Source organism: Molothrus ater, chromosome 1, assembly GCF_012460135.2.
Source record: "Molothrus ater isolate BHLD 08-10-18 breed brown headed cowbird chromosome 1, BPBGC_Mater_1.1, whole genome shotgun sequence".
In the NCBI taxonomy this organism is placed as follows: Eukaryota; Metazoa; Chordata; class Aves; order Passeriformes; family Icteridae; genus Molothrus; species Molothrus ater.
The window spans coordinates 61,278,128-61,290,069 of NC_050478.2; the positions used below are offsets into that span (position 1 = coordinate 61,278,128).

The 11,942-nt window shown below is 41.0% G+C and overlaps 1 long non-coding RNA gene across 1 annotated transcript; it reads right to left on the reverse strand.

The window, feature by feature from the left end:
* Nucleotides 1-286: 286 nt before the first annotated feature.
* LOC118699902 (uncharacterized) lies at nt 287-9,191 on the reverse strand. Its single transcript, XR_004982146.2, has 2 exons — nt 8,961-9,191; nt 287-8,869 (listed from the first exon to the last, which is right to left on the reverse strand). It is a non-coding gene; the product is annotated as an uncharacterized LOC118699902 (long non-coding RNA).
* Nucleotides 9,192-11,942: the final 2,751 nt, after the last annotated feature.

The window sequence follows — 11,942 nt, forward strand, 5'->3', positions numbered from 1 at the left end:
CCTTTGAAGTGGGAGTGCTCAAGTGAACCCAGCTCTCCAATGTTCCACCAGGGCCAGGATTTCACTTGACCTTATAGCCGTGATTTTAAATGATCTGCTGTTTGAAAACACACAACCAAGTTGATCTGCACAGTGCCCTGTCCTACTTTTTAGGAATGCATCATAACACAAATACCTGGTTTGTGAAATCAAACATTATCTGCTCATTTTGCCTTCTTGGCCTGCCATTCACTTGCTTCTAAAATAAATAGGATTACTTTCATTAAAAAAAAAGGGAAAGAGAACATTTCAGAAGAATGGAATCAGATTTAATCTCATGTCTCATATTCAGCTAAACTCATATCAAATGTGAACAGATAATACAAATATGGGCACCAGAGGAGGTTATTTTTAACATTTGCAAGTAATTCTTCACAATCACAAACATCACAAAAATCTTGGTGAGTATCATCCCAAGGAACCAAAGTCAAATTTGAAGGCAGGTGTGTGATTCCCTGGCTTTTAACATAAAACCCTTGATGGAAAGAAGATCCACAGGCTGTGACACAGCAAATAGGGCACTGAGGTGTGCTGGAACTTCTGCTTCTTTATAAAAGAGGTATATTCAGAAAACTCACAGAGATGCATAATCTTACCAGCCATTTCAAGGTGAAGAACGAAAGACTAGAGCTTGTGATCTCATCTGCAGTTGCAAACAATTTTAGCTTTTAGTTTTAAAGGAGTAATATGAAGAGATGCTGGAGATGACACAACAAATATAGTTCAACTAACACAGTGTATGTGTGTGTTAGCAGGAATTGCAGCTGAGATCTGTAATACACTGCCATCTGTAAAGGTCATGAGCAGGAGATTTACATCAAGATTCACCAGCCATTTTTTTCAGTTGTAACCATACCAAGTCTTCAGCACCATGCACCATCTCCTCCATCCTGCATGTTTTCTGCAGATAAAATACTACACAAAAATCTATCTCCAGAGTACTCTACTAACTGCCATTATTTCAAATGTTTCAAACTTTGAAAAATCAAAAACATTTTGACCTCAAAAGAGCCTAATTACTGTGTCTATATATAACAAAGAAAAACAAGGCAAACTCAGACATAACTGACATAGCTGTGGTATACCTGCCTCCATATGAATAATTTCTTTGAATATTGGCGTGAGTATTCTTTATGCAACACTAAAGTGTCAAAAAAAAAAAGAATTCACTGTTAACCTTAATGATGATAACAGCACAAGTGGCTAGAGAGCTAGAAAGCATTTATTGTTTGAAATTGTTGCGTTCTGCCTCCCTCGACATTTCTAAGAGCCCTAGCTTTGTAGGTCAGGACACCAACCATCTCATTACCCAAGTTTCTGCAGCCTGTTAAGAGACCAGATTCTCCTTGGCATATTTGTTTTGTTCACTGCCTGTTCCCTTTCATTAAAAACTAAAGACATTTTATGATGAAAACAGGAGTATTCAGAAAAACATTATTATTGAGACTCACTGCAATGCTACTTTACTAGCTCAGGAGGGAAGTGATATTTCCCCACATTTTTTTCTACTCAAAAGCAAATTTATAGTAAATTGCTCAACAAAAAAGTAACCTTTCAAAGAATGTTCAGAGGATCAGAGGGGGAAAAAAAAGTAGAAACAGAAACACCACACTTTGGAGGAAGAGTATAGAAAAAAAGACACGTTCAGGGGAAAATACAAGAGATGAAAGCCTGGCCCAACCGAATTCCAGAATAAAACAGCCATTGGTTTCAACAGGGTCATGATCTCTGTCAAGATCTGAGTCTGGATTCACTTTTGAAGTAGGTGTGGCCTAAGAGCAGGAGGGAAGAATTAGCAATAATTCAAAATATCTCTCTCTGTCTTAAACAGCCCATCATACATTTCATTTTGCAAAAGACACAAGTGGTTATGAAACACAGCTATCTAGGTACACCCCATTTTTCACCACACTACCCTTTTTGCCTTTCTATCACACATTAACATGATTTTTTTTTTTTTTTTGGTCTTTGCTGGTGTTGAATGGGATGATAGAATTAACACAATGGCTGGTGCTATACACCAGAACTGCCTACATTTCATCTGAAGCCACTCTTCATCATAGAAAAAACATCATCTTATATCTAGAGGCACAGACTTTGGTGCTACACTGAGACAACTGTGATTACATGCTATATGCATCAGGGCTGTGTTTGTGTAAGTTATGCTTGTGTCTTGTATACACACCCACACACTACATGTATGCAGCAATTCTCAGTGCACAGGCACACACATGCATGGATGCAAGAGCAGGAATTTGGGAGCCACAATAATGCTGCTTCTGGCTGTTACAGGAGCATTTGTTACAGAATTTGTTCCCATGTTAATGGATCACAGAAAAAAAATCTTGTAAGGATTATTTTGTTAAACATTTGTATTCCCTACTGCATTGCTATAAAAGGAATGTGCTAACTGCCAGTCTTTTAAGAAATATGAGACAATTCCTTGTACTTTTGGTTTGAAATTGGAACTGAAACACATTTGCTACAGAAGAACTGATCTGTATGGCCCTGCAGGAGGTGAAGGCTGGGAGTCAACTCACTCCTTGTGGCATAGGAATCTAGATGACTTGCTCTATATCCTGTATCCTCTGATCATTTTCAGAAAAACAGAAAGTTGCCATAAAATCACAAAATGCTCAGCAAATCCATGACTGGCCAAGACTTTGATGTCAGGAATAGACCCATCAGTACAGCCATCTCACAGCTGCAAATGGTGGCAGGATTCTGGATATTTTGATGGCGAAAAAAAAATATTGCCTGCATATGCTCTCAGTAAATCAGCATTCACTTAGCCACCCTAGAGCATGAAACTCAGCATAATAGATCTTTCATAGCTCACAGGAGAGGTCACAGTACAAGAATGTTGAAAAATACAACACAATCTTTAGTACATAAGAAACTTCAAGGTAGGAGGTGTAAGTTGTAGCAAGAATAGAAACTTCAGAGGAGATAATCAGAAAGTGATTAACATGGGTTTTTCAAAAGAATGTGCACAATTGACAATATTTTCAACACAGACATATATTTCAAACTCCTCTGGCATCCTGTTTCTCATGCATTATACACACACAGAGCTCAGATTTTCGGTTTGTTTCATTAACTCCAAATTTCTGCTACTCATAATTACCTAAAGTATTATGATCACATCATTCACACATTCAATTGTTTGGAAAAAATCTCATTGAAGAGACTTTCAGCAGGGCAACTTTTCATTGAATACAATTTCTGGTGCCCTATATTTTTTATATTTAATATGTCACTTGATGGTTTGTAAAACTGATATGATGTTTGCTATAAACAATCAGTGTGTTGAAATCCAGATAAACAGCAAGGACACAACTCTTTTCCAAGAGTATGTGCTGTATCTTGTTCATTGCTTTTCTTTGAACTCCCTCTTTTTTAGCACAAATATACCAAACGCTCAAATTCTTTTTTCTAGAAATTGGGGTGCTGCATAATATGGTATTGCATGCTTATTTTGATTTGCTGAAGCCCAAGTCAGATATTATCCCAGGTGAATTGGATGAAACTACAACTGGCTATAACCAAACAGGGCAAGAACCTCAAGAGACAACTGTAGACAAAGGCTGTATGCTGCTTAGCATCCTGCAACATCCTACAGGAAAGGGGAGCAGGACATCAGATTTTGATCAAGAGAATATTGCTGAGGGAAGTGGGACCACAACTTTCTGGATTAACCTCCAAGGAGAGACAAGGCAAACACAATTACTGGGCATCAAATAGTGCCCCTCCTCACTTTCACTTCTCCAAAAATCTGTCACTCCATGAGACTGTCAGGAAGGAGCAGAGAAGAAAGTGGTGCAAGTTTCAGTAATGAATCAATGCCAGGAAAAAGACATAGGAAATTCAAATCTGTAGAAACTGAATGCTTTGCCTTAGCCACAAAACACATTCAAATTCATGTCTCCATTTCTTGTTTCATTTTTTTATATCTTCCCAATAAATTCCAGGGGCCAAGGCAGGACAGTTCTCGGTCCAGGAAAGCAGCTAGCTGTCCAGAGAGATGCACAGGCTGCTCACACTCCTCTAAAAGGGTACCTCAGATGTGCGAGCTGTTCACACTCCTCCAAAAGGTATCTCATTCATCCAAATATTTGAAATTAAACTGTTTCAGACAAAAATGAGTTCACTACTTTTCAGCACTGAGTCTCATTATTTATTTTGCAATTCCAAAGGCATGTGAGCCCTTCTCTCCCATCCCCCCACTGTCTCATATTTTGAAAATTCCCACTTCTTTGAGTGTGATGTCATGATGCATTGCCATGAATATTTAACTTAAAATTATGAGTACTAAATTGGAACTTCTTTGCATGGCAAAAGATCACACAGAGAGAAATAGTAGTTTAAACAAAGATCTATAATTAGTGATAATAACAAAGGAAATATTCATGATCACATCAAAGGATTCTTCACCGAGTATTGTTTTTATTTGCTTCCTAAGGGAGCACAGAGTTCTAAGAAAAGGTAGCACTGTTTTAGGCAGATGTAGATAAATAAAAGAAGGCCATCTAGAGATTCCAACTTCAAACCAGGGCCTCAAAAATACTCTGAAATCTAGAAGAGTTCTCTAATTGATCTGATTACATGTCAGGCACCAGCACTCTGCTAGGTATGCAGTGCTGATAAGCCTGCAGTATGTAAACACCTTTTCAGCTGAACATGACACACAACACTGCAGCTACTCTGGGCATCTGTCTCCACATACATAAGGCATAGCCTGGGGATTAATTTCATCCACTAGCATAAATAGGACTAATTTTTTGAAGTACAGATAGCTAAAAATAGCTAAGAGTAATGTTATGTAATAAAACCTGGTATATGTTTCCCCTTTCCAGATGAAAGAATCTGACATGGCTTCAAATAAAAAGAGGTGGCAGCCTGACCAGAACACAAAATATATTCATTTCATTCCCTTCCAGAGAGGCAGCATTTTAATCTTCCATACATTAAAGATGCATGCCCACTATCATATCATTTCACCAGCCTAAATATTAAATTATGACCTCACAACACTTCTGCCCTCCCCTGGAAAAAAAAAATAGGTCAAAAATAAATGGAAACAAACTGTTTTCTGCTCCTTTTTATGCATTTGACAGAGAGAAAAAAAATGAGGGAGATAAATCTGCATAATACTGAACAGAATCTCTTTAATTCCAGTCAGCTTTTATCATTCAATCACTGAGTCTGTATGTGGAAAAATTCATGCTAATTCCCCCTAGCAACAGCCGCAGCCTATCCGGGGGAGCCCCACACCAGGCAGCTGCCAGCCAGCAAGAATAACTCTAAGTAGGTCAGCCCTGCATTTCTAAAAATGCCACGGTCTAGTAACCCCAGTGTCCCGTCTGTCTGCCCCAGCCCATAATAACCCCGATGGCTCGGTGACACAATGACACAGTACCCTGTTAGAGCGCAATCAAATCCCGCCGCATTATTCTGCTGCGAGCAGCGCTGCTGGATGAAGGACCCGTCGAGGGGCAGCATTAATCAGGCAGCCATTCATGTCCACTAGCACTTCACTCTGGAGATGGGGCCTGCATTAATGACCAGCTGTTTGAACTAACACAAACAAAATAATGCCTTCCACCCTGTTGGCTGTGCAGAATACACTATTCTAATCGGGCAGGTTATGCTCATTGACTAAACCTAAGATGTAAATTAAACAGCCCCAGACAATGCCAGCTTTTGTAACCTTCTATTAATTAAAGTAAGTATATTTAAATTATACTACACACAATTCAAGGAGCTATTGGTTTAATATACAGAGTCACCTCCTCCTACAAATTTGTGTTCACAGTCAAAAAAAAAAAAAACAAAAAACCCCAAACCAAAACCAAACCAAAAACCACCCACCCCCACTGCTTGAATAATACAATCTACCTATCCTGGTAAATTAAAGAGCAACTACAACAGAGCTGAACTGCAAGTGACTTCTGCTGGGAGCAGGGAACCACACCAGACCTCCAGTAACTGGTCTTTGAGAACAGTGACAGACATGCATGCTGGATGTGGTGGAGGGGTGTTGATAAAAGCCCTATAAACCTCTGCCAGCCATGACACAGAGAAAGGCCAGTCGCAGCAGATTAAACACCCCCTGCAATCTCACTGCTTAAGCACTGCCGAGTTGCCTTCACAGGCCTAAAAATAATTGCAGAGGTCAGAAAGCCCCTTGCCAGGATCTGGGCATGTGCCTTTAAGAGCACATCCATCCCTCCCGCTTCCCAGAGCCCTGGGGACTTCTGCATGGCTGCAAGATGCTGCAGGAAGCCCTGTCCCTCCCCCCTCGCTCTTAACCAGAGAAGCCTTAATATAAACCACACCAGAGCACAGCCAGTCTCCTCTGGGGTGGTATTTCAGTATCAAATCTGTAATGCCAGAACAGAATTTCAGCAGGATTGCTTTGTGTCTAATTGTACCCTTCCTTTTAAACACCTTTGTGCAGCTTGCCGGTCTCTTCCTTCAGAGCATGCCTCCATGTCATGCAGCTGCCTGTATAAGATAGAGCTAGGAAAGAAAATTTCAAGGATAGACTGCTCATCTGCATTTTTTCCTGAAAGATTTGCACTTTTGGTGAATGCATGCCATAATTCAGTCTTCACTGCTGCAGAATTCAGCAAACCTTGCGCATGTAATCCATTCACATCTGACTTAGGAACACAGCAGATTCATTAATCCATTTTGCTCTTTCTTGTTTGAGCCAGGCTTTTTAACCAGGTTATGAGAGTATTCCTTTGCTTTGTGGTGCACATCTCATAGCAATTCCTGGAGAGATACAGTCACTGACGTAACCGTGGGCTCCTAATTACAAGCTGCTGACATTTTGCTCGTCTCTGCAGCTTTGAAGCTGCAAGTTCGGAGTCTCTTCTCCTCCCTCCTTACTTGCTTTAAACTGCCTGAGTTAGAAGCACACAACAGATTCAGAAAGGTATAGGAGTGGCATAAACTCCTTTGCAGAGATGGCTGTCTTGCCAAAGTTGTTTTTCTTTAAGCAAACAGAAAACTACAGTTTGGAAGTAATAAGACTCCTTAGCCCCCAGCACAAGAATGCTATCCAACAGCTGGCTAAATACAATTCGACACACAGGGCTGCCTTTGTAGGCTGGGGAACAAATAGTGGAAGGACCAGACAGGCATCTTGCAGGGTAGCTCACCATGACTGTTGGGAAATCCCCTCATACACATTTTAGTATGACATTATGGTCTATGGCTTTGTATTAAAGGGAAAAAAGGAAAGGAAAAAACCCTGTCTTTCTCGATAGGCAGCTGCTAGAATTCATGCCAAGCCCGCTAGCTGAGTGCAGTGCTTGTTTTCCCTGTTTCTGCATTGTTCAGATACAGCCAAATGAAATACCTACCAAATGAAATATGCCTGTACTGTGACAAGCCTACCTGCTCTAAAACCACCCCAAGCAGATTCCACAATAAAAAGTACACCTGGCTGCATTTCACAGAAATCAAGTGCCAAATGAAAGCATTGGCTTTTCTCAATATATGAAGAATCCTTTTCAATTTGAGACTGATTTTGAAAATCTAAGGAAAAAAAAAGGAAAAAATAGAAAGATGCAAGTATAACACTGAATACAAATGCTCAGTTGAGGATTTAGCCATCTGATGACTGTGGTAGCCAGCTGGTCTAGAAGTCATCTGGGATGCATTTATTTTGATTAGATTGATCACATTTCTATTTACAGTATAGAATTTTTCACCATACTGAATACAGCTGTGTTTATAGAGATTTTAAGATGGAGAAAATGAAACCCCACGGTTTCTCTCAGCACAGTGCAGAAGACTCAGTGCTTCAAGGTGTTAAGCGGAAAGGATCTGCTTTCACATTTTTTAAAAGAATACTGCCTACCATCTGTTTTCACAAAGTGCCACCTCAGTCAGGAAATGGGTGTAGAGCTAGAGCTGAAAATACAAGCTGAAATCAAGTATGACCCAGCAAACTCACAAACGTCCTCTGTAAATTGGTCAGAAATGTCTTTCTTTCATTTCTATACATGTTCACACACACACAAAAGCACATACATACACATATATATACACACAGAGTGCGAGGCTGCTGTTTTCCCTGGGGATAGTCAGCCACCTAACTCATCAGTTCACTCCCTGACAGCACCAGGAATGCTCAAGCTACAATTTACAGTCCCTCCGTCCATACATTGCTTTGTTAATCAAGCCATCCTCTCTGCAATGAGAATCCACAGAATCAGACAAACGGCACAGAGCGTTTCTTCTTCCTTTGCATTTGCATTCGCTCGCTCTCTCCTTCTCCCTTGGCTTTGCCTTAGCAGGCAGATGCAACCGATACCTTATTTATCCATCTCCAGCACAACACTGAGGTGAAACCCGACTGCAGCGCTGTGACTTCCCCATGTTAATCCTCTGGAGCAGCAGAGGCTGGATTCTTGTTGCTGATGCCCTTGTCGAGCACTGGATTACTTTAGATAATATTTCTTTAAGCTTTCACCCACCCTATCCTAGATTAACACCCTTCCTTTCTCCTCCCTTCGCCCTGCCACAGAAAACCCCAAAATCATCACATATTGCAACCCTTGGCTTCCAGAACCAATAAAAAAAAATCCGCGGCTCCATCGCTCTTCTTCCTTAGCAGTGTACAGACGAGAGAGTTTTGAGCCAGCCAAGCCTGGGTGAAGTGCAGGCAGCAAGACTGCAGCAGCCCGAGCAGCAGCAGAAAGAGCAGCAGCCGCCCAGGTAAATGGAGGGAAAAGCAGGTTCTGTCGAAAGCGGTGCAGCATCGTAGCTGTGAGGAAAGACTGCCTTGCTTCTTCCGAACGGAGCAGCTTTCTGCCTGCAGGAACAGAGAAAAGGGAAGACCCAGAATTAAAAATAAAAGCCAAAACAGTTAAGAAGAAACAATAACTATAACAAATTGTCGTAACTTTATTTTTCTGGGCTTTCGGGCATTTCTGGGAGGCTGCCTCTTTTCCTTTCCCTCCCCAAAGTATCCTATGTTGCTGGATGCTACTGTCCAAGAGTGCGGAGTCACAAAGGCTCACTCTCCAAAGCGCAGTGAGACCAGCATCACATGAGAAACCACATGACGCACCCAAATCGGATGCTGATGTGGTCCAGTATTTCACTCGGGGGGGGGGGAATATCTCAACCAAAACATGCCCCTCTCTAGTGGTGAGAATGAATTTCCCTTTCAAAAAAATTAAAAAATTTAAAAAGGCAGCAGCTCAAAATAGAAATATCTCCATATCTATCCATCTTCAATGCCAGTGCTTCAGAAGGCAGGAGAATGCTGTTCCACAGACACTAGCTGGATGGCAGCAATATTACTTCCAGGCTACATTATTCTAAACTGATTGCACTTAAGTGAATTCCTGAAAAGCATACTCCATGTCTCCCTAACATGAACAGACTCAGAAAACCATCTCCATTATCGTTCCCTGCAATCTGTATCCAAACCTGCATTCTGAATAATTTATTTGAGACTAATAAGCCATTTGCCAAGACTACTCCTTTTCCCACTCAGCCCCACACTCAATGAGCAACTACAGCAAGAAACACAGAGGCATTCACCGTTTCCTTAACCGGTAATTTTAGTAAATTCATTGTCCACAAAATAATCAGGAAAAAATGAGCAGGAGAGTTTTTTCCTCTTTTTCATGTATGGACACAACAGAGCTCTCTCTGGTTTGCGGATGGTGGCAACATTTTCCTCACATTGCCGACTCAAAAGCTTTCAGTCCAAGCCAAGAAGCAAGCATTCTTGCCAGCCAATTCCTGCAGAGGTGTTGTGCCACCCTGTTTAATGCAGAAACATCTGGACACCTCTGTCAGCCGCTGAATGAGAGCGTGCAGCTCTGCAATGCTGTTTACTGTCAGGGCACCAAGCAGTTAACATCCTTGGCTGCTTTACCATCTTGCCTATAGGAGCATAGAACCGAGGGACTGGTTCACTTGAGAAACAAAAGCAGAAAAGCTGACCTTGATGATCGATGGAATTGCTGATCACAAAGTTATCATCCAACAAACAGTTAGCGATTTGTATCTTGTTTTATGCCTAACATTTGTTCAAGTGACAGAGCAGGTGGCACAGAGTCTTCCATCCCCTTTGTTTGCAAAGCTGGGCACCACCTCGCAACGCTGCGCTCCCTGGCTTTTTGCACCGAAACTGTACACAGTGTCGGGGAAATATAGGAAAAAAGCTGCTGTGAATCCACACAGCTGCTTTGCACAGGATCCCATTTCAATCTCTGAAGTTACATAATGGTGATGAAGCACAGAATTCCCCCAGAAGAGACATGCTTAACCCTTACACAGGAAAACGCAAGCGGAGCAAAACCCAAGTGCTCTTTTGTGCTGATTTCAACCTTCCCAACTGTTCACGCAATAGCAGATTGCAAAAATTTGCACAAGACAGTTGTAGCTTGTTCTCATTGGCTCCTCTCAGAAAGAGGTTTTGCAATGAGCTGCACCTAGAAATTGCCTAAATTCCATGTAAAATCCAGTAGTAGCATTCAGCCTCAGCAATGCTGCTAGTGTTTAGGAGAGGCGCAGGACTGCATGTACAGAAACCACAAGATTACCACAGTCATCTGAGGGTATTTTCACCTGTGGGGTTAATAATTTCAGCACTGGCAAATCTTTGATGGAAAACAGTAGAGGTATACCCAAACTCTGACTGTAGCTTTTCAATATAATACTGTACTTTCAGATGCTATGTCAGCTAATATGGTGAATCCAGGTTATGGATTACTTTTTCAGTCCAAAATATAAACATTACTGAGGCAGGAACTGAGTCCAGCAATATATGTATCTTCAGGACTTTGGACTACAAGATGAAAGGAGCTGTCCTGGAGACCAATCCCATTGTTTTTAACCTACAACAATTATAACAGCATGGCTTCTAGTCTGTTCTCATTAGTTTCTAAGACAGAGCTGCAGCAGTTCATGACTCTGTGAGCCTATGATCTTTCCCACTTGATACCAGTAGCTCATTTATCTGTTCTGATTTAGGGATATGTTGGAAGGGTCATCTGGTGGTAACTTAGTGAAATCCCTGGATATTATCAACACGACATCAAATCAGATGCAACTTCATCCTGAAAACTCTCAGAGGTGGAGATTCCATAACGTCTTCCAGTGCTGACCTCCCTCCCTGGGAAAATAAGTGCAGGAAATAATTGTTCATCCTGAATTTCTTATATAGGCAGCCTTCACTGCACTGCTGAATTGCATGCATTTTCCTAGATCTGCCACTGAAAGCACAGGGAGGGCACCAAGAAATGAAGGGACTTTTAATATTAATTTAACCAACTTCAGCTCAAATAAGTAGCACATCCAAATTGTTATCACATGATTATCATTTTATCTCCAGATGCTGCCATTTCAACTATTAACCAAAGCACTAAAATGCTAGTGAACACCCTGATAGCAATTCTAGTGTTCTACCACGTGTTACTCATAAGAAACAGGAGAAAACCCAAAGAATCCCTTGAATATGAAACCTAAACTACACTCAGAAGTCAGAATCAAGGCTGAACCAACATGGAGCATGTTGATTTATTCAGAATAAACAAGACATATTTTTTCAATCAGACATGGAAAACGGGCCCTAGAGTATCTATAAATATATATCCACAACCTTGTGAAAAACCACATATGCAAGCACACAATGTATGTACACTTAAGGAAGATCTAGGGATACATAGTCATGTTAGGTGTCAATGAAGAGAGAGGAAGGGGAAGAGGCCAGAATTGCAAAGAGAAAGACCAGTCATAATTCCCTCAGAAATGTAGAAGAAAGGCTTTATGTGAGAGACAGCCTTATGCACACAGTACTTGCAAATCTAATTCTTATACTTCAGATAAACTCCCCAATAAGTGCTTTGTTAACAGCATGGGTAACGACC